General features: G+C 45.7%; 1 protein-coding gene across 2 annotated transcripts in view; it reads left to right on the top strand.

Moving 5' to 3' along the window:
- ZBTB16 (zinc finger and BTB domain containing 16) overlaps positions 1-22696 on the top strand; it is a 196492-nt gene that overhangs the window by 72790 nt on the left and 101006 nt on the right. The window lies entirely within an intron of this gene.

The following is a 22696-nucleotide window of genomic DNA, read 5'->3' as shown; positions in this document are numbered from 1 at the left end:
CTTGTTTTCAGGATAAAGGGATGGGAAAGCCCTCTGTAAATTGCCAAGAGCTGAGTAAATATCAAGTGCTCTGGACATTGTTCCATTGTTAAGCAACGGCAATACCATTTATAAACCAGGTTTTGAGTCCATCTCGAGCATTGTTTGTGAGAGGGGCCGGAGCCTCTCGGCAGGCACTCCTTTAAGAACTGTTACCACGGATTACTCCATCTGCTGCTTGCTAGCTGAAATGCTAAATGGAGTTGTGGGTGTACCTGGGGTCTTTCTTGTTATAGTACAGACTCTGAGGGGGTCTAGATGTGTCTCCCCTCCTTTCTCTGAGATAGAAGTGTATTTATAGCCTGGTGTAAGTACAATCAGAAGGTTCCTATAAAACTCTGTTATTACTGCAGTGCAAAGTTAGAAATGCTTGAGGTTTCGGCTTCTTGGCTCTTCCATGCGGCAATGAATATTTTATGGGAAAGGAAATACTTAGTGTCTGACTCTTTTTATAGTGCAGCTACTCACAGGGCTGGTAACCTTCCAAATCTCACCAAAATCAAAATTGCTGCCTGTCCATCTCTCTACTCCCTTCTTCACAAAATTGACTGGTGTCCTGCCTCGCTGAGGTGTCCAGATTCTCTTGGTGGACGGGTCCATTTACAAAATGTGGGGGGTGCAGTTTTCAATTCTAGTGAATGCCCTAAACCAGAGGCGTTGGCTCCTCCCCACCCCCTGGCACCTTGTGGTGCTGGTCAGCCCCAGCAGGGCCTGCTGGCAGAGTGCCCACTGGATCTTCCATTGAAGGTCTCCATCTGCCTTTTCTGCCATGCCCCTTTCCTGCGTGCCCACTAGCCACTGAGTGGAGGTGGCCCAGCCTCTCCAAAGTTCACTCTGATCTTGGAATTTAAAAAGCAACAGGTGAGTTTGAGGTCCAACAGGCCCCTGAGGGGCTTTTAAATTTTAAGGCCTGAGCTTCGGCTGAAGCCCTGGCACAGAGCAGTCATCGGGCTGGTAAGATTTCCCTCTCAGGTCCTCTTCCTGTGGTCCCTTCAGTGATCCCACGCATAAGGCAGGAAAATGGGGCCTCAGTGGTCTTGGCCCTGGTTTACTAGATCAGGGACTTTAAGTAGAGGAAATGGGTCTCCTGGCAGGTCAGCATCCATGGAAATTGCTCCCCTGGTGGCCCAAGGGCATCGTGGCACAGGTGTTCCACTGGCTTGACCCCGTGGTCCTCAGAAACCTATTAGGACTATAGCAGGACCACAGACTAGGCTGATGGCCAGATTACAGTGTCAAAGAACACTTTTCTCAGGCAGCTACCCCTCATGGATCTCCTTAGAGGCCCCCACAGGCTGGTGAAATATTGACATCTCCCATGGAGGTGGGCTCAGTGGCCTTGTCTTTTTACCAGTACCCAAAAAGCCCAGAGTGGAGAGCTTGGCAGGTGTGAAGTGCGGCTCCTGAGGTGCACAGGAGCACAGCTGGTTGTGTCTCAACAGTGGATCATGACAGTTTTTCTTAGCATGGGCAGGGCTGTGAAAAATGCTTAACATAATCTGAATGTGGGCTCCACACTTAATTTAGTAGGACTCTGGGAGCTCACCAGCATCATTGCATTTGCCTTCTGCTCTGCCCCTGGTGTTTGTCTTGGCGCCAAAGTAGGTAAAGGGAAAAAATGATTTGCAAACCTCCGGCAGCTTTGGTTTGATCTCCCAACTCTGGTTGCATTACTGCCAAACAGAGCTGTATTTTCACATGACAGCTTTGTACTGGGCCTTTCATTGTCTTTTCTTTCTTTCTTTTTTTTTTCTTTTCTACTTTTTGGTATCCAAACTCAGTGATAGCAGAAGGCAAGGTGGGGAATAGAGAGTTTTTGGTATCATAGGCTTAGAGGCTCATTTGTCTCTTAAGATGTGAGGGTAAGGAAAGGGTTAGTTATTATTTTTGATAAATGGGAATGGGATCAGCCAATGGCTTACTGGAGAAACTGAGCACAGCCCTTTATACTTAGGATTGACCACACAGTTGAAATTAATTAGCACAGTTGAAGTAATTAGCACAGTTAAAATTTAGGGTTCCTATGACCGTGAAGTTGATGGGTGGGAGATAGGTAAGGCTCGAAGAATGGAAAATCCTCAAATGTGCTAAAAGCTTGATTATTGGCCCTTGTTCATATTTTAACTCACCCTCCTCATCTGTGAAGTCATTTTTTTTAAACAATGAAAATGGATAAAAGAAATGGAACCAGAGAGAGAAGCAAGAAAGAAAAACTTTAATTAAGTGCCTATTGTATGATAGACACTGCCATGTTCTTTTAAATAAATAACTTTCAGATTAATTCCAAAGCTAAGATTTAGCAATTCCCTTGTTCTGGGATTATTTGGCCCTAGGATCAGATAAGCCACCAGTATTCACTGAGTCATTCAGACTCCAGAGTTGCGCCAGATCCCATGGAAGATGCAAGAATGCATATAGGTTGTAATTCCTTCTCTTGGGGGTTGAGATCACACACCCATATACCCATGTGTGCACACACAGAGGCAGATACTGCTAGTGGATCATGCCGGTGGGAACTATACATTCCAGGGCTCCAGAAATTCCTGGCATACTGTGCCTGGGGTATTAGGAAGGTGACTTGTGAGTCCCTCCGTGGGACACTCCACCTCCTTCTGGCAGCTTGTGGCTGCCATGATGAAATGAAACATCCTCTCCTAAAGATGTACAATTTGTGAGTGTGGTAGACAAAATAGTGACTCCCTAAGGATGTCCTCATCCTAGTCTCTGTAACCCATGAGTATGTTAGATTACATGGCAAAGGAATGACTTAAGGCTATTTACCAGCTGACTTTAAGATAGAGAAATTATGCTGGGTTATCCACCTGGGTCCATGGTAACCAACATAACCTCAAGGGTCTTTAAATGTGGAAGAGGGAGGCGGAAGAGTCAGTGTCAGTGTCCAGAGTTAGAGGGGGAGTAGCCATGGGCCCAGGAATGACAGCAGCCTCTAGACACTGAACAAGGTAGGGGGACAGCCTCCCCTTGACCCTCCAGAAGCCACAAAGCCCTGCCAGCACCTTGATTTTAGCCTAGCGAGACCCATTATGAACTCCTTCCCTACAGAAGTATAAGATACATTTGTGCCATTTTAAGCCACTCAGTTTATGGTAATTTGTTATAGCAACAAAAGGGAACTGATATAGTGAGGCAGAAGAAATCTGAGTGGCTCATCCTTGGGCAAATGGGAGCCAGTGCTGATCCTTTTACTGTTCTCAGGTGCTCTTGCAACAAGAAGTGACTTGCAGAAGTCCTTTTTTATCTGAAATGCCAGGAAAGATGGACTCTTATTCAGCCTAGCTTCTATTCAGCTCAAAGGGAAGAACATCTGCCTTTTCCACACATCTTCTCTGTACCCCTCACTTCCTTCCTGTAGGGGAGGTTCCTTTTCTGCGGTGAGTTCCCTTCGCAGTGTGGAATCTCATGGCAAGGGCTCTGAGTAAAGGATGAGGATTGCATGGAATGCCATTGAATTCGTTAGGCTTGGACCCTAGCAAGAGTGTTGCCTGGGGTGCTGATGTCCTTCCCAAACTTCCTTTGCCGGAGTCCTTCTTGTAACTTGTCTTCCTTTTGTGAACAACCTGGGTGTAGTTTTTAAAATAAGCGAATTCTCCTAGAAGTGTTAAAAATGGCATAGCCTTCGAGTACTATCTCGGCATTTTGCAAAGGTTAAAGCCCCCATTGTTTGGGCGCTGAGGGTGCTCTATGTAGGGCCACCCAAAAGCAACTGTGGAAACGGAGTCTGGCTTCAGTCTCTCCAGATGTTGTGCATATAAGGGAGGGACTCTTGAGCTCATAGATCACAGATCTGTCTACTGGCTGTCAGTAGGAAAGAGCATCTTATTTTACAGATGGGGAAACTGAGGCCTAGAGAGCATAAGTGGTCCATGCAAGATCTTACAGAGAGTTTGTGAGAGTCTGAGAGCTGTTCCCCCTACTATTGCAACATCTGGAATGTTCTGAGGTTCTTACCTTCTATCGTTGTCAGTTTGAGGGCTGTAGATGAGTTGTGGTAGCTACGGAGATGAGCTTTCCAGTGTGCCCCCACCAAGAGATGAATGAAAGTAATCATCAGGCAGATCACTGCCTACTAAAAGGGGTGAGTTTTTTGGGGGGGAGGTTTTACTCTCACAGAACTTGAGAATATTTCTACTGAGGATGACTTTGTCTTTGGGGCTTCCATTTTATTTTTAAGATTCAAGTGTAGTTTTAACTACAGGGCATTACCTCCCTTGTAGGTCACCTTGTGCTGTCTCTGGGGTTTATGACTTAGCTCTTATTCCTTAGTCACATGTCCTATACTCACACTTCCTATCCCATTTTCCTGCCCCACCAAGATCACCACAATTATCCCAGGTTCTATATGGCATTTCTTTTCTGGAGGTCTTTAAAAATATTCTGGAAGATCTGTCTGGAATGCTTGAGTACATTCATTTATTCCTGTATGCATAGAGGACCCAGGGACCTCCCAGGCTCTCTGAGCCCTCTGATTCTTAGAAGGTTAAACTATTATGGAAACAGACATTGCATCTGTGTCTTCTCTTGTTTCCTGCATGCAGCAGTGACCTTTGGGGTACATTGTTCAGGAGACCGACCCTTTTCTACCATTTGAAGTCTGCTATTCTCATCTCTCTACCAAAAGAGAAACTAAACTTCATTGTCATGATTAAGGTCACAGCCAACAGCAGTTAAAGAAGCCGTTGCTCTTCCCACTCTTACCACTGCCCTCTCCCTAGCTCTCAGGAGGAAGAGCTCTCCAAGATGGAAGGGTCTTGGGAAAGAAATGGAAGTGGAAAGAGAAAGATGAAAAGGCCACCGATGGCACTTCCCGTGTCTCAGCCTCACCAGGGAAGGAACTTGGCTGCCCACTGGTTGGGTATACCAAGGTGACACAATGTGAATGTTCCAGTGGCAATTAAGTATTTATATGACTAGACTCGAGGATTTCCAGGCCATGACACTTCCAAATCCTTCTAGCCTGCTTGTGGAGAGAGGCCCGGAGGCTTCCAGCGAGACAATTAGAGTGTGAATTAGATTGTGTCTTCTGGAAGGGAGTTGAAGTTCCCTGCCTACTCTATTACAGTTTATTTCATTAAGGTTGACCATGCCCTTTTCTTTGGGCAGAGGGAATAGGATGGATTCTCTGGAGAAAACAGTGTAGCAAGGTAATGGAGAAATGCCTACACTGGAGTAGGGGGCTTTCTGGGACCCGGACGGAGTCTCCTTCCTCCCCTAGGGAATAGGACAGAGGTGGGAAAGGTGCTGCCTGACTGCTCTGAGCACATCTGCGTGTTGGTGATGAGTGTGGCCAGCCCCATGCTGTGCATCGGTGAGAGTACGGCTCAGGCAAGTGCTGCTGTTCTGGCAGCTTCTTAAGAAGGCAAGGAGCAAGGCGTGGGCTGTGGGGCCCTTGGGGCGGAGCCTGTCATGGAGCGGGATGAAAGGGTGCCCAGGACCTGTTGGCAGGCCCAGCCGCCAGGCTCTGTTCCCAAGCTGGAGAGAGAGACAAGCGGTGTGGGAGGGCAGGAGGACCGGTCATGGGTTTGATGTAAAATGACAGTTATGGGGGTTGCCATTTTAGAGTAAAACAGGCCATGTGACTGAGGAGCAGGTAGCATTCATATTTCAAGCTTGGTAGATGCAGAATTTTGCAATGGGGGCCAGGAGAGGATGTGAGAGCTGCAGGATAGAGGCATAGGTGGTTGTGGTGTTCCCCGATGGCAATCAACTTCACGGAGAGAAGAGGTTATTTTTTACTTAGGTTGCCTAGAGCCTACATTCCAAACTTTTAGTCCTCTTCATCTAGCACTAAGTTTTGCATCTCCCTTATTCCTGTCATACATTATTAGTGTGCACTGTTTTAAAGTCTTTTACATACATGTGTCTTGCATTCCCTACTTAATTGTAAGCTCCTTGAAGGCATTGCCTGTGTATTAGGTTTCTTTGAAACTCTCTGTGGTGGCTAATGCTATGTCCTGCATTTAGTAGGCAATAAGTTTGTGTTGAGTTTTGAGTCAACTACCACTCTTTTCTCCCTTCCTCTTTTTTTAAAATTTATTTTTATTTTTTAAATTATTTTTTATTTTTTATTTGAGACAGAGTCTTGCTCAGTTGCCCAGGCTGGAATGCAGTGGTGCGATCTCGGATTACTGCAACCTCTGTCTCCCGAGTTCAAGAGATTTTCCTGCCTCAGCCTCCTGAGTAGCTGGGATTACAGGCGTGCACCACCATACCCAACTAATTTTTGTATTTTTAGTAGAGACGGGGTTTCACCATGTTGGCCAGGCTGGTCTCGAACTCCTGACCTCAAGTGATCCACCCGCCTCTGCCTCCCAAAGTGCTGGGATTACAGGCGTGAGCCACTGTGCCCAGCCCACTCCCTTCCTCTTACAAGGCTACTTACTCATTTCCTGCTCCTCACCTGCTCTCTCAGCCCAATTTTCTAAAAGAAGAGGTAAGAGATGGATTGCCAGTCTCTTTCTCCTCAAATTTTTGTGATTTTGTGAGGATTTGTACAATGCAAGTCTTGAGACGCAAATGGACATCTAGGAACAGAGGAATTGCTGGAGCATGGAGATCACACTTCTGAAGATGGAAGGAGACCCTTCTCCAGGCTGTCGCTTTTGATTTGTGGTTTTCCCACTGCCAGTTGCTCACACTGATCCCCAGTCCTGAAGGGGATGGGGGCTGCCGCTAATTCTCTGGCATCTCATGACTTCCTATTTTCCTCCAGTTATTATTTTTATTGTACTTCCTTCCTGCTTCTTCACTCTCCAGCTTCGCCAGTTTGTTCCGTGTGATCATTTCAGCTTTATTTGGAAACTGGAAGCCTCATTTTACTATAATAGTTTCTTGACGATTTTCTAAATGAAACTTGCATACTTCATCTGCTCCCCCACTGCTCAGATATTAAACAAATATCTCTAAGAGGTTTCCTTCTCCCCCCCAGAGACCAGCAGTTTGCTCAAACAGATGGCAAGAGATGGCGTGTGTGGGTATGTGCCCGCGGTCCACGTGTGTGTGTGTGTGTGTGTGTGTGTGTGTGTGTGTGTGTGTATAGTAGGGGATTCTTATGGAAGATGCCAGTTTCTGCAGCATCTTCTTGCCTTTTTGGCATCCAACTACGGAGCAAGACAGAGCCTCCTGGCAAGTGACCAAACAGAGTGAGTGTCCGGAAGCCCGTCACCCTGATATTCACGCAAAGAATCTGTTTCTCCGTGAATGGGCGGCTGTGGAGGAGGCCGGGGGAGCAAGTGGCTGGCCAGCCTCCAAGGCCAGATGTTCTGTAGTACCATATGTCAGGATAGGAAGGACGGCACTGAGGGCTCCTAGAGCGTGTCAGACCTCAGCTCTTGAACTCTGTAATCCTCATGCCCCCTTCCGTCCTCGGTCAAGAACGAACAATGCTTCCCTCTTTGTCTGCTTTTCAGCCCCACCTCTTTTCTCCATTAGCTTTCTGATCTAAACTCATTATTGACACCCCTCCACAACACTCACCTCGCCTCTCCTTTGCCTGGCCCCAGGCTGGCTGCCCCTTTTTCTGGAATGATGCTGTTTTGGTGCCTGTTTTCCCCTCATCTGAAACAACCATCTCCTCTTCTGTCTGCTGCCTCCTTGGTATCTTCTGAGCCCAGGCATGAGCCCCCCTCCTTGGGGAGGCCTGAGCTTTTGATTCCCACTCAGGCTGGGTGTTGAGATTGTCCTCTGGATCTGACGTGCACATATAAGTACTGGTTTCTGTTATAGTGTGTATCGTCTTCCTTCTTCAACTAAAGCTTTAGGAGGGTAGGTTGGTGTCTTATGCTTTGGTTGTATCCTTCACTATGCCAAATAAATACCTATCAATCAATCAGTCAATGGATTCTCAACTTGGCTAGGCCCAGAACAGAGGAGATCTGTCTCCTAGCCATGTTGAGTTGGTAGCCAGTGCAGGGTGCCGAAGGGAAGAAGTGTAGCTCCTCGGCTGCCCATTCTTGCTGCCATCTGCATTCTGATGAGTAGAGGATGGCATGTGTAGTTGGATGGAGGTAACAAACAGAAGCAACAGCTCTTTTGAGTTCCCTGCCGTGGTAACTCGTACTCCATGGAGTCACTCAGGCACCTGTGCTCTGGAATAGATAAGTTAGGAGGTTTGTTCCATTCTCTTTTTTCTTCTACCTTCCTAGGGAATAGCAATGTCCTGTAGATGTGTGACAGTGATACCATGTTGGCATTTTATTCTGGAAGGCTGACCTAACTACTGTCTTTGGAAACATTCTCCTTCTCAATTTAGAATTTGGGCCCTTTTCTCTGTCTGTCTCCTTCCATGGTTCCTGCCCACGCTGAGCCTCCCACGCCCAGCCAGCTCCATTGTTTCAAGAAGGGATTTGGGGCTGCTCAATGACTGCAGCACTGGGACCAAAGTCCTCAGCATCAGTCTCAGGACTCCGCACCATCAGCCCACTCTACCGCCTCCACAGGCTCCTTGCCACTGTCTTCACCACCTGCCCACTGTGGATGAGCCAGGCCAGCCTCCTGAAGGCTCGCCCGGCAGGATATGCTCATTTCTAACACCAAGTCTTGGCTCATGCGATGCCTCCGTCACACGGTGCTCCCCGTCTCATCCAAGGCTTTTCCATTCTTAACATTCCCAAATATGGGTAGCTAGAACCCTTCAAAGCTTCCAGAGCCCCCGAAAGGACCGACTGAATCTCACCGTGTCGTCAGACCGTCTGCAGTGACAGCAGCTGCTGTTGATCTGCTCCTCTTCTGCACACCCATAGTCATTTGTTGACATATTGGCACATCACCACATCCTCCTCTGTCTCTTTCTCCAGCTCTGTCTTGTTGTCCACTAGGTTATGGGGTGGCCAGGGACAGGGGCCTTTCTTCTTTAGCCTTACACTAGCTACACATTTATCATAAAGACATTATGTTCTCAGTGTCGTGCTAAGTTGTTTTACATGCACAGTCTCATTTATCTACATTCTGAGGTAACAGTATTGTTAGTCTACTTGACAGATGAGAAAACTGAGGCTTGGAGGATCCCAAAGTCTTACAGCCTAGCAAGTTGTAGATCTGGAATTGGCAGACAGGGCTGGTGTCAGCCTAAGTTCTTAAACTTCCTGTTCTACGAACTAGTTGTATCAGGCTCTGCCACTTACAAGCTTAATGACCCTGGGTGAGTTGTTTATTTCCTTGTGCCTCAGAAAGAAATAGAAATGAAAATACCGGCTTCATAGAGTTGTCCTGAGGATTGAATGAGATAAGGCATGAAAATGTGCAGAATAGTGCCTGGCACATAGTAAGTGCTCACATATGTCTTGTACAGATTTGCTTCTAATTCTTCTTCATCATCAATATCATCTAAACGTTGTTGGTATTACAGTTATCACTTTTCGTGTCTCTGACATCATTTAGCACCTGAGATGATGTTATGCTCTTGGCTTGTGCTCAGGAAATGCTTAATGAATGACTGAAAAGGCACTTGGGCTTCTGGAGGTGACTTGGTGACAAATGCTCAGTGTGATGTTGTCTTTGTGGCAGATGCTGATTATGAGGTTGTCTTTGCCTATATTCAGGCTTGGCAGGTTCTTGTGGCAGTGGTGGTTAGGGGTTAAGGCATTGTGTGGAGTATGGTGGAGGCTGCAGCTGACAACCTTCCTGTTGCCTAAAAACTTTTTTTCCTTCCCACCCCCTTCCCCAGTAGCTCTGTGCCCTGCCAAGTCTGTGCACAGGCCTTGAAATGACAAAGTACCCTTTAGTTAATTGCACAACGGATTGCCTAGAGTTAAAAGTTCTGATTTATATGACTATAGCTCTAACTGCTCAATAACACAGGCCTGTAATCTACTTTCATTTCAAACAGAACGGTGATTTATAGGGCAGCATGCCGCTTTAGCTCAGAAATGAGGTGTTCAACATATGCTCTGTTGACATAAATTTGGAATTTATCGCTGTTGTCAAAACTGCCTGTTGGACAAAGGTGGGTATTAAGGCAATAAATGGCTCAGAATAGTTTTCTGTCACATTTCCTAACCATTGTATTCAGTCTATTTGAGGGAAAAATATATACTTAAAAGTAATCAAATGTCCAAAATCCATGCATCTTGTTTTGAATGGTGGGAAGGGAGGATGTAGGGAGGATGGAGGAGCATGGGGCCTTGGGGAGGGGGAGCTGGGGGGATTGTGGAGGAGAAAGCTTTTCATGAAGTTATGGCCCGTTTAAAAAAGATTCCACTCTGCTTCCTCCTCCCATCCCCATTAGGAGGTGGGCTTTCCTTTCTCATTTACAAAAACGGGGAGGAAAAATGAAAGCTCATTAAATAAAAATAGTAAAGGACATTTTTATGTGTGGGCTTAAAACCAGCAATGTCAGGGAGGAGTTAGTGAGTGGGGCTGCGAGGGAGGCAGAACAGGATTTTGTTTATGGGGAAATAAAGCCCCTGGCCAGCGTTGGTTTCTCCGCCGCCTTGGTGAGCGTGGGCTTGCTCCCACCTACCCTCCTAGGTTCCGAGGCTCCTGTGCACAGGGTGAACGTGTGCTGGCTGATGAGGGTGAGGAGCGGTGGGTACCCGGCTCTAAGCAATATGCTCTACTCCATCCAAATCCCGATTGATTTATTACCCACTGTACAGCCAAGATGCAATCACCCCTCATCCATCCACTAATGCTGTGCCCTCTGCAAGGCTTGAGAATACAAGATGAATGAGGCAAAGCCCTGTCTTCATGTAGCTGCCCATCCAGCTGGAGAGACAGAGAAACAAGCAGATGCACCCTAGTGAGTACATCTGCTCCAACAGAAACACACTTGAAAGACAGGGGCTGGGGGGGACAGGGGGTCAGCTTTGAGAGGGGACAGAGGGGAGCTACTGGAGAAGCCTTCTAGGGATGGTACTGACCCTCTTGCCTAGTGAAATGTCCTTTTGGAAGTATCAGGTTCCTGCAGGGAGATTACACAAAAATGTAGAAAAAAAATACGCTAGTGACGGGTCCTCCCTCCGTCCCAGATGTGTGATGTTGTGGTCAGGCGATCACTGATGTGTGTCAGTGTATTGTAAGAGTGGGGCCAACGTCCTCGTGCATTGAGGCTCCAGCCTCTCTTCTCCTCCATGCCATGGACCGTCGCTGCATCATCTAAGCACAGGGCACCCAGGCAGGTAGCACAGGTGACTTAGCAAATGCAGTCAGAGTCAGGGTTAAGAATCGATCTCTTCATTCTGTTTCAAGATTACATAGCATGCAGTATGTTGTTGGGTATTGTGTCGCGCTGTGAGACTGAAAGTGTGGACGTTTCCAGAGAGCCGCTGCTTGCCCTCTGTGCTCGTTGGGCCTCGAGTCACTGGTATTATGCATTTCCTGTGTGCTGGGGAGCCTTGCATGTAAGGAGCAAGAGGAGCACGCAAGCTGCCTGGTACTTTTCCCCATGAAAATGAGGCCCAGCAGGGAAGAGGATTCGTATTTGTTGCTTTTATTTTATTTTTCCTTTTATCTCCATGCCCACACGCTTGGACCGTCTCAGCATTGATAAATGTGTGCTCTCACAAACATGCACACAATCCCCTTTCTCTGGCCTGTGTGTTTGCCAGACACAAACACATACAAACACACACACACACACACACACTCCCACGCACACTGGGCATGGACACCAATTGTAAACCTCGTCTTTGTGGCTCACCCTCCTTTTGCCACCAACCCCTGTCCTTTTCACACAAAGCTCCCTGTTGGGAAAACTCATAATTTTTACACCACACAGCCTTGACTGGCCATTGCTGGAATTACTGTCTCTTTGAAGTGCTTTCTGCTGGGGCATTTACAGGCCGTTTTAATTACCTGCAGCTTGCAAAGGGCCTTGCTCTGTCCCAGCCTTTGTTTGTTTGTTCTTTGCAAGGAGTCTGTGCAGAAAGGAATACGGCTGACTTCTTTTACAAAAAAGAAAAGGGGGGAGAAAAAGAAGTTTGGGGAGCCCCTTAACAGCGCTTCTTACTGCAGCCTGCTCTGGGACACCCTGCCCACTCTAATAAGCCCAGGAAGAGAGGCTGTCGCCCTTGGCTGTCTTCTCAACAGGTTCCAGCACCGTGGGTGCCACTCCTGGAGCTTGCCTGGGATATTTTTGTTCATGCATTTTTGTTTTAATTATTATTAACTATATTTTGAAGCTTTCTACCAGAGACAGCAGGGCTGTCAAATCATGTTTCCCTCACTGTTGACCAAATCAAAGCTGGCTTCAGTTGAGCTGGGATCCCTCTTATATTTTCAACTAAATCTGTTCAAGGAATGTGCATTATTAAATTATTGAGTTTAGAGGTGGGCTGGAGGGTAGGGGTTGAAATCACGTATGTGAAAGCAGTGCCCACTTTGAGCTGTCTGGTGTTTTTCTTGCCTTTTTTTTCATTTTCACTTGATTCTCTAAAAGGAACTACATATAAATAGCATTCTTTGGGGTTTCTGTTAAACATGAGTGTAGCATGTCATGTCTGCAGATGAAGATGCTAGTTTACCAAAGAAGCCTCAGAACTGCATCCCCTTTTTCAGGGGCTTTTACAGCAGAAGGAATCTTTATTCATTTATTCACTTAGTCCAAAAATGTATTGAGAAATTGGAAACCTCATACATTGCTGATGGGATTGTAAAATGGTATAGCTGCTTTGGAAAACAGTCTGGCAGTTCCTTAAAAGGTTAAACATAGAGTTACCATATGAGCTGGCAATTCCACTCCTAGGTATATAACCAAGAGAAGTGAAAACATATGTCCACACATAAAACTTGTACACAAATGTTCATAGCAGCATTATTCGTAATAGCCAAAAGGTCGAAACAACCAAATGTCCATCAGCTGATGAATGGATAAACAAAATGTGGTATATCCCCACAGAGGAACGAAGTACTGATACAAGCTATGATAGGAATGAAGCTTGAAAACATGCTGTGTGAGAGAAGCCAGACCCCAAAGGGTGCATATTGTATGATACCATTTATATGAAATGTTCAAAATAGGCAAATCTGTAGAGGAAGATAGTACATTTGTGGTTGCCAAAGGCTGGGGGTTGACGGGGGGAATGGAGAGTGACTGCTAATGAGTATAAGGTTTCTTTTCAGGGTGATGAAAATATTCTGGAATTTGATAGTGATGATGGTTGCACAGTTCTATGAATATGCTACAAACCAGTGAATGGTATACTTGACAAGGATAAATTTTATGCTACGTGGAAAATACCTCAGTAAAGCTATTTAGAAAAGTGTACCGAATGCTTACTCTGTACAGCACGCACTGGCGTACTCTGAGGTTATAGTGGATGGTTTCTGCCTTAATGTAACTTACAGTCTAGTAGAGATAAAGAATACTAATAAAAAACTAATATATAACTGAAAATTGTGTTAAATGTTATAAAGGAAACCAACAAAATGCAATGATGGAAAGTTGCATTGATGGACAACCTACCTAGATAGGCTGTCGTTCAGGAGCAGCCTGACTTTACTGGAGTCCAGCATACAGTAGGCGCTTAACAGATACAGGGTGAGTAGCAGTGGGGCATGAGTCGGCCTGCCTTCCCTGTAGAAGATTATAAAGTCCGTGTGAGACCCACAGCCTGTCAGTGGACTCTGGGTGCCATCATTCAATTTACTTTTTTTCTTAGAGGTCTCTCTGTTCTTGCTTCTATTCAATTAGATTGGGAAAATCCCAGGAATGCTCTCGGTGACTCCCTTTTAGCTGCTGGTTTTCCTGCCCCTTTCAGGGAAAGACTCTGGCTTAGGTAGGAATATGAAGGCAGACCCTGCGGTGAGAAGTCTGACGATGTCTGCCTGTTTATAGGGGCAAGTAAGTCATGTGGCCTCACTTTCCCCATCCACAAAATGGGCTCTATACTCTCCATGTCAGCCACAAGGTGGTTGAGATGATCCTCAGGAAGCCCTTTCAAAGTCAGACATGATCTATAAGTGCATTACCTTATTTATCATTAAAACCTCAGTTGGGGCTAGGCACGGTGGCTCATGCCTGTAATTCCGGCACTTTGGGAGGCCGAGGCAGGTGGATCGCTTGAGGTCAGGAGTTGGAGACAGCCTGGCCAATGCGGTGAAACCCCCTCTCTACTAAAAATTAAAAAAAAATTAGCTGGGCATGGTGGCACATGCCTGTAGTCTCAGCTACTCGGTAGGCTGAGGCATGAGAATCGCCTGAACCTGGGAGGCAGAGTTTGCAGTGAGCCGAGATCGCACCACTGCACTACAGCCTGGGCGGTAGAGTGAGATTCTGTCTCAAAAAAACAAACAAACAAACAAACAAAAAAAACCAAAACCTGGGTTGACTAGATATTCTTTTTTGCATTTTTCTAGAAGAAAGGAAGAAAGAACCAGTAAAGAAGCTAATATCTGTTTGGCTTTTGCCTTTTTTCTTCATTAAAATGACAATAATGTTTACAATGTGATTTGGTGCCGGTACAGGTAATCTGTTCAATCTCTTATCTTGTGTTCATAATTGATGTTTAGAGTGATAGCTCTCCAGCTCAGAATCCTCATAGAAAAGTAATTTAATTTTCAGTGTACCAAAGCAGAAAGAATGAGGCAATATACATTAAAAAGGTTTTCAGAATGGTTTAATTCCAGAGGAACTTTCTTGTTAGACATTTAATAAACCTCAGTTATTCTCAACAATCTCTGAGTTTCCATGTCTGGTCCTTGGGATCTGAAGGTAGCATTGTGTCTTCCTGGCTAGAGTGGAAACATATAAAAATGATCCTAGATAACCAGGAGACAACGTTTCCTCCAGATGTATCCAGGCAAAACAAGGAGATAAAGGAAAAGTCTGTAGCTTTTTGAAAACTGTTTTCCCAGAAATTGCTTATTTGTGCTGGTTAAAAGCCTTGTACGGGAGAGGGAGAATAAAAACCCTGTTCATCCATAACCATAGTTTAATTCCCTTATAGGGCCTTTTAGGATCTGGAGAGAATATTTTGGATTTATTTTTGTTTCCCTTGGGCTGACATCATCAAGCATGCATCATGGTGCCCTGTTTTGGGTTTGGAAAAAGCTCAGAGAAGCTATAAATCTTAAGGCATTTTACTATTTTTTCCTTTTCCTTTTCTAAAAGCACAACTTTTCTGGTCTCTTAAAAGAAAAAGAAAAAGAAAAAGCTACAAAAGTATGTATTGATCTCTTCCCCTCGGATTTTAACTGCCCTGGCTGTAATACCTTGCTTACATCTGCCAGGTTTTTGTGCAGTTTTGCAACATCTCCTTAATCCAGTGAGCATAAATAGAACATTTCAATCATATTTGGCTACCAGGAACTTCACAGATAAGCACGCTAAGACCTTGTTGAAAGAGACTGTATGAGATTGTGTGCGATAAGATCATCCTACAGCCCAGTGCACAAATGAAAAACTTTTGTTCTTGGTGAAATTTGTTGATAGAGATATTTCAAATAAATGACTTAGGAGAACTCAGTATTTTAAAACAAAGGATTGGTTACGTAACAGCCAGAAGCCCAGGCCTCCTGGTGCTCCGCAGCCACGAAGATCCCTCCTTGAGCAGTTGCTGCAGGGAGATTAGTGTGTCCCTTTGTCATTTCTGACATTGTATTTTAGCACTCGCAGGCAGCCTTATCTGAAAGTGCTGTACTTGGTGTGGTCATGGCCCCAGGGAATGCCGTTGTCCTTCCTCATATTTTTAAGGCTCAGGACAGTTCCCTCCACTCTTCAGTCAGCTCGAGATTGGTCTTCATCTAGGCTAAGGCAGGATGCATATGATGCATGGCTTTCTTTCTCTCTTTCTTTCTCTCTGTCTTTCTCGCTCTCTCTCTCTCTCTTTCGAGATGGAGTCACGTTCTGTTGCCTGGGCTGGAATGCAGGGGTGCGATCTCGGCTTACTGCAACCTCCGCCTCCTGGGTTCAAGCGATTCTCCTGCCTCAGCCTCTGGAGTAGGTGGGACTACAGGCACCTGCCACCATGCCTGGTGAATTTTTTGTATTTTTAGTAGAGACAGGGTTTCACCATGTTAGCCAGGATGGTCTCAATCTCCTGACCTCGTTATCCACCAGTCACGGCCTCCCAAAGTGTTAGGATTACAGGCGTGAGCCACTGCGCCTGGCTGCATGGCTTTCTTTTTAAGAACCCCGTAGAGAGCTTCTCTTTTGGACAGTAGGGGCAACTGTTCTTTGACTGGTTGTGTTTGTGTGTGTGTGTGTGTGTGTGTATCCACATATGTGTGTAGACAGGGTGAGTTTTTTTCCACCTCTACATTTTTCTCTTCCGATTCCCTTTCTTGTTTGTTTGCTCATTCAGTCAACAAAAATGAGCCCCTGCCATGTTCTGAGGTCAGTGATGAAGATTGAGAGGATGAATCTGGTATGCACCCTTATGCAGGAGATATAATCCAGCCAGCACAGACCCATGTCAGCCCTACAGACTTTCAGTTTTGTAAAACTGATTGGAAAGAGCCTAAGAAATCATCTAGCTCAACCTTTGCATTGTTGCAGAGGTGTCAAGTGAAATCTGGAGAAACTAAGCAGTTTGGCCAAGGTTATTTAATGGATATCTGCAGAGCCAGGTCCCCTCCACTCAGCCCAATGTGTATATATGTACACATATATACATGGTCAATATACCACTTTTTAAAAGATGATTCTTAAGAAAGCACAGCTGGTTTGGTATTTTCTCTCTCTCCCTTTAAGCGGTTCCCAAAGAACCAAATGGCCACTGTCTTCCCTAACTCTCCTGGTCTGAATCCCCAGCAGAGAGGCACCTGCTGTGTGCTCCCAAAACCTGCAGCATGGAAGGTGTTAACTAGCACTCAGTTAGTTCTTGGTTGTTTTTCTTAATCTGTTGTTTGAAATCCTTGGCTTTTATTGGTATATTTACTTTATGGCATACATAAAGAGCTGTATTAAAAAATAAATTGTGTTGTAAAAGCATTTGGTAATGTTTATTAATATTGACTAGTCAGGGAGCAACGAACTCTATTGCTAGAAGGATAATTTGTGGTAATACCCGCTAAGCATTCACAGCTTGTCAAATGACTATCTAATCTCAACATTAAAAAAAAGTGGGCAAAAGCGTAATTTCCCTTATGCCTTGAGAAAATGAAAGTGACCCATTCCCCAGCCAACATTAGAATGATTTCTTCTTTTTCTCCCCTGGGATACCAGGCCTTGTTTCTGGTTCCAGGCAGTCAGTCCCATGGCTAGATTTTAGTGGTTAGGTATCCCTTCGTCTTAGGGTGTTTGGAAATTGCCTCATTAGCAATAGCTTCTCATATGTCTGTTCTGGCTGTCTGAATCTGTGCTGAGGCCATAAAAGACAGAGATAAAGACATAGTTCTTGCCCCCACAGAGTGTATAGTCTTAAGGAACTTATAAATGGTTTAGTCTTGAATCTTGAACTTCATATTCTTACAAAATATGTAAGGAGAATGACACTGGGTGTGACTAATGGCCTACTTAGCCTGGAATGTGGTACTTTTGGTGGCATGAAGAGACATTCCTTGGGAAGACACGATGTCACCCTTAGAAGGAAGGGAACATTCCCCAGAGTATCCCTGATGCCCTATGAATAACATGGTCTGGCTTAGGGTAGAGGCCGCTAGTAGAGCAGGCTCTGTTTAGAGTATTCCTTTCACACAAAAAGACACATAGAAAGTACAGGAGAACTAGTCTGGGCGTGGTGGCTCATGCCTGTAATTTCAGCACTTTGGGAGGCCAAGATGGGAGGATCACTTGAGCCTAGGAGTTCAAGACCAGCCCAGGCAACATAGCAAGACCTCGTCTCTATTAAAAACAATTATTTAAAAAAGAAAGTACAGGAGAATGGACTGAATATGGAAACACTGTGCAGTCTCCCTGGAAGTTGCTTTGGGGAGGAAATACTGATAGCCTCATAACTTTTCATTCATCCCTTCCTCTTAAAATTAGAGCACAGAATGCCATTGACTATTTCACCTTTCCTTTGTCATTTGAATTAAAGGTAAATGGATGTTGAAAGTGTGTTTTTGACTTAAAGGTCTAAGGAGGAAGAGTGAGCCCATTACTAAAGTACATAAGCTTTCCCTTTACTCAATTCTGTGTCTACTTGGAAAGGTGAATGAGGCTAGGGCAAGGTTCTCTTATCACCGAGCTTAGGAGTCGGTTGCTTTTGAGGCTGAGAGCATTGGCAGAGCTCCATAAAGGGACCTACCTTATGCTGTCCCCACATGGGGCCCAAGGCTGCATGTCAGCACCAACTGCCCAGGTCCTGCTCGACAGGACCAGGAAGTTTGCATGGTGGCTGGGTAAGTAGATGATCTTGGAGAGTGTTGGTTCTCATGGGGGCAGCGACTTTTTGGAGAAGAGAGGATCATTTAGGTCATGGCTTGGTTCTTACAGAATCTCCCATCTGCTTCCTATCTATTCTGAGTACCCCTCTGAAGCACTGAGAAGGTCAAATTGATGGTCATAGGATCAAAAAGGGGTAGTCATAGGATCAAAAAGCCCAAAGCATCGGGGTGACTTTTGCACTGATGAGGTCAAATTGATGGTCATAGAATCAGAAAGCAAAAACCCAAAGCATTGGGGTGACTTTTGCACGTGGAGTGGCCTCATACCTACAATAGGATGAGTTTGGAAGGCCCTTATGTACTGCATTGATGTGGTCTGAGTGTTGGTTCAGAGGATGGATCAGTTAGGCTGAAAACAAGGACAACATTGTCTTATAAATGCCCTTACAGAATGGATTTCCCACTTTATTTTTCCTCATTCAAAGGCGGGAGAGAGCAGTGGGTAGTCCAGCTGTGGAGCCCTCCCATTCACTTTTCCCAATTACAGGTCCTAGTTCCCCGTGCTGGTCTTTCCAGCAAAACTCACAGGTCAGACAATTTCAACCCTTGGATTACTGGAACTGAGGTTTCTTTCTCTAAACCTTCCCTGTCTGTTGGTCTGCTCCAACTTGAGCATTTGCCCCTGGGCTCAGGAACCTGGGAAGACATGTGACATTGGCAGTGCTGGGACATGAACCCCTCTCTGTCAGCTAGGCAGTGCTCCTGGGCTTTTCCCTTTGACACCTGCTAGTGCAGTGAGTTCTTCTCATAGCCTTCCCCCCTTGGTCCCTGGCTGCATAGGATGGAAGTGGGCCGAGCTTACCCTGCAGACAGTAGACATGGCAGATGCCCCTTGGGGCTCAGCTGTTGTGGTCAGCTCTCTCTGGAAGCTGAAGGTAGGGAGGATGGAGTATGGCTTGGGTCTCTCCTTGCTGCCCTTTATGCTGCTGTTGCTGTTCTAGGTAGGCTAGGTTGATAAAGGCTTAGCCTGAAGATGACAGGTTGGTCTAATGGCTTCATGCTTCTATGCAGTAGCCACTAGCCTTCTTTGTATGGACTTTAGGAGCCACAGGACAGGGTCCAGTTTTGAATTGGAGGCTGTCTATGAAGCTGTTGTACTTAGAATATTGTTAGGATGAGCAAAGGAATGTCACAGATGCCACTTTACAGAGAGGGATTTCTCCAGCATCCTTGATCAATCCCTTTTGAATGAGGCCTCATGAGGAAAGGAAATATAGGCACGGTCTCTGCCATTATGGAGTTTGTACTCTAAACCGGATGAAATCTTTATGAGTTTGCAGACTCACAGTAGCACAGAAATAGTTCAAATGATGAGCTTGTATCTTGCTAGCTTCGTTTTACTTGTGAGAGTTGTGTGGTTGAAAACCAGTGAGAAGGAATGAATTCTTCTCTTCAGTTTCTTGTCAAAAGGTTCAGATTTGTTTAGCTTGAATTTCTCATAATGATTCAGCTTTCTTGAGACAATAGAAACTTGTTAGAGGTTAATGTGTTCTTTGTCTTTTTGGACATAAGTGAAAATCTGTTACATGCAAGGTGGGTTTACCTAATGAGCCACTAAGAGTTAGGGAGAACTTGAGTCTGTTCCCTAGGAATGGAGAGTGAGGACCTGAAGCATATGGGGCAATGGAATCTCCACTGAGTATAGGATGGAGATGCGTGGGCTGTACTAGAACTGGGTTACTTTCAAAATGGTGTTCAGCAAGGTAGCTTCTCAGAGAAAAGAGTGTGAAAACTCTACCACCAACTAAGGCAGTGTGCAGAAAGGTGCAAAAATGTCCCCAGATGTCTTCCTTTCCTGTCGCAGTGGAGGCTGATAATCTCAGATGGCCACGTGCAATTAAACCTTACGAAAAGACAGGACTAGATTGGGAAGATGTGAGTGTGTGGTAAGGAAGAAGGAGGTGGATAGAATTTCCATTTTGATCTAAATGCTTTGCAGTTGCATAATGTGGTGATGGTAGTGGTGGGAGGTTGTGGTCTAAAGAGGGAATAGACTGTGAGTTCACACAAATTTGCACTTTTGCTCCAGGAGTCGGTTGGAATTCTATTTCCACATTGGCTGTTCTGCAGACTGTGCCATGGAGAGTCTGCTGGTAGCCAGGTCTCTCAAATGCCCTGAAATTCTCTACCATTATTTTCTTTGAATTAGGAGAAGCCTTCACTTTTCCACATTCTTCCTTTGGTATATGAACCAGAATTAAAGATATGAGCAAACCAGTGCTGGGCTCTGTTGAACTCCCAGGCCTGTGAGGTTGTTCCCTTTTTCTCTAATGAACTTTATGTGCTTTGCCCAGGTCTGTCTGCCAGTGAGGAAAGACCTTTGCCCTTGCACTTGATGTGGAATCACATGGACACCATATTAATCTCTGGTAACCTGTATGGGGCACTGAGTTAGTGGGTCAGTTGCAGGGCAGTGACCTTACGCTGAGGATTAGACAGGATAGGACATCCGGGTCTCTGAAGGCAGGGAAATGCATGACAACAGAGTCATTCCGAGGACAGGCTGGTGGTAACTTCTGGAAGTTTCTTTCACTGAAAGATAAATAGCAAGTGAGTAAAGGAGGAAACTCAGGCCACTTGGATTAAGTTTTAAATGACTAGATTGCTGGATTGGGTCTAGAGGTTTGCTTGGGCGATCCTAGCCTGGCTGCCTCAGTGTCAGAGGACATCACAGTGCACCGTAACAAGTGGGACGTGGCTCAGGGAGAATAATAGTGCCCCTTAGAGGACCACCTTGTAGGCTAGGTAGAAGGATATGGGTAAGACTTTTGAGTTACAAAATTTTGTCTCTATTCAAAATATTTGATGTGATCTACATCACTTTATAGATGATCAAACGCAGAGAGATTGTGATAGCATGACTTGTCCAATGTTAGTGGCCAAGTCAGGTGGGAGGATGCAGGTCTTCTGGCTGCTGGCTGGGCATTCTTCTCTGTACCCTGCCACCTCTGTAGTAAAAGGGCAAGTGCCTGTCATCTTTCACACCAAGCCAATCCAGTTGGCCAAGATAAGCCACTCCACCAATTGCCAGGCAAATCCATTCATACCTAGAGAAAAGGCAATAGTGTTACCCAAACCAAGAGTGTTTATCATGGTGAGGGATTTGATTTGGAACCCTCATGGAAAAGAGATGGGAGCCCCAGAGGGGAGTTTAGCCTGGTGGTGGCTTCCGAATCTGAAGACCGGTCACTCTAGTGTCCTTTTGGAAAATAAATCCAAATGGTGGGTGTTCGTCCTCCTATTCCTCTTGACAGCCACCCTTGAGAAGTGGGCACTCCAGGAGCTAACAAATCCCCGGTGAGGAAAAGGATGAAAATAAACTGAAACCCTTATGTGCCATCCACCAGATTTTACCATGACTGTGTGCAAGTTCACCTGCCAAACCCCTTATGAATAGAGCCTTTGCCACTCTACAGAACATCTCTTAGAAAAGCAAACATCTATCATGCCCGGGCAAGTGACAGGAACACTCCACCATCGTATGTGTTTGCATGCACTCACATCCCTAGGTACGTAGTTTAAAAGATACTTTGTCCAAAATGCTATTAGGACATGTCCCAGTTCCCAACATTGTGAAATCTATTTAGAGTTAAGAATGTTCAGTTAAAATGTTCTGTACTGTTAATATTTCTCAATTTGGGTGGATCAGCGTGGCAAGGAGCAAGAGAACATGGGGGGGGGGTGGTACCCCTACAGTGTCATAGATAAGGGTGTGTGTGTGTATGTTTGTGATTGAGAAATCATTTGTCTTTGGCAAGTGGGGAAAGGGAAAGCACGCAAACAAAACAATGTGATTGAGAAAGAGCTCTGCGGAGAGAACTTTGTGTGATCCCTATCAGAAGGCCGCACACAGTGGATACCGTATGCTGGTCCTCATGCTGTGGGAGCCCATTGACTGTGGTGTTAAGGAGGCTCACCTGGGTCCACCACATGGTCTTGACACACTGCTGGGTTCTCATTCTGGTACTTGGAAGTGTGGGTGGCTCAGTTTTGCTACCATCTAGATGCTGCCAGCTTGAGTGTGTAATACTCCCTCTCCCCACCAGCAGTTTTATCTGTTGTCAGTACCAGCTCTCCAGCCTTTTACTATGGTCTTAACACGTCAACATTTTGATGGAGATAGAGGGCCTTGTTTTCCCTTCTGCCTGCTCCACCGCCCACAGATCCGGCTTCTGACTGCCACGCCTGCCCTGTCCTGAGGGCCGAGGCCCCTGGGGAAGTTGCGGGGATGGCACAGAGCCTGGGGCGGAGGTGGAGGCCGGATCCTGGATCCGGCAATAGCATGTATGGGCCTGACAACAGGAGTGTGGGTGGGCGGCAGCTTGGAGCCTCTCCCCAGTGCTCGGCTCCCTGCTGGCGCACCCGGTTCCCT

Source organism: Nomascus leucogenys, chromosome 15 (assembly GCF_006542625.1).
Source record: "Nomascus leucogenys isolate Asia chromosome 15, Asia_NLE_v1, whole genome shotgun sequence".
NCBI lineage: Eukaryota > Metazoa > Chordata > Mammalia > Primates > Hylobatidae > Nomascus > Nomascus leucogenys.
The sequence above is the reverse complement of the archived record's forward strand: the minus strand, read 5'-3'. Positions and strand labels throughout refer to the sequence as shown.